Here is an 835-nt window from a genome sequence, read left to right as displayed (position 1 = left end):
GCTGCACCCCGGCACCTCTGCGATCGGGGCACGGCGCTGCACCCCGGGGCTGCACCCCGCACTCGGGGCATGGGGTCACGGCACGGCACCCCACCCCGCACTGCACCCCGGCACCCCTGCGATCGGGGCACGGCGCTGCACCCCGCACTGCACCCCGGCACCCCTGCGATCGGGGCACGGCGCTGCACCCCGCACTGCATGGCGCTGCACCCCAGGGCTGCACCCCGCACTGCACCCCTACGATCGGGGCACGGGGCTGCACCCCGGCACCCCTGCGATCGGGGCACAGGGCTGCACCCCGGGGCTGCACCCTGGCACCCCTGCAATCAGGGCAAGGGGCTGCACCCCCACAATCAGGGCAYGGGGCTGCACCCCTGCACTGCACCCCTGCAATCAGGGCACAGGGCTGCACCCCGGCACTGCACCCCGGCACCCCTGCRATCAGGGCACAGCGCTGCACCCCGGGGCTGCACCCAGCACCYCTGCGATCAGGGCACGGGGCTGCACACCAGCACCCCTGCAATCGGGGCACAGGGCTGCACCCCGGGGTTGCACTCCAGCACTGCACCCCTGCGATTAGGGCACGGCGCTGCACCCCAGGGCTGCACCCCTGCAATCAGGGCACGGGGCTGCACCCCTGCACCCCAGTGATCAGGGCACAGCGCTGCACCCCGGGGCTGCTCCCCCTGCACCCCAGCGATCAGGGTGCAAGGTCTGCACCCCAACTCTGCTCCCCCTGCACCCCAGTTATCAAGGCACAGGGTCTGCACCCCAGCTCTGCACTCCAGCACTCAAGGCACAGGGTCTGCACCCCAACTCTGCTCCCCCTGCACCC

The sequence above is a fragment of the Rhea americana genome, unplaced genomic scaffold, assembly GCF_003343005.1.
Source record: "Rhea americana isolate MKP2758 unplaced genomic scaffold, rheAme1 scaffold_4, whole genome shotgun sequence".
Taxonomy (NCBI): domain Eukaryota; kingdom Metazoa; phylum Chordata; class Aves; order Rheiformes; family Rheidae; genus Rhea; species Rhea americana.
This window is presented reverse-complemented; position numbering follows the sequence as displayed.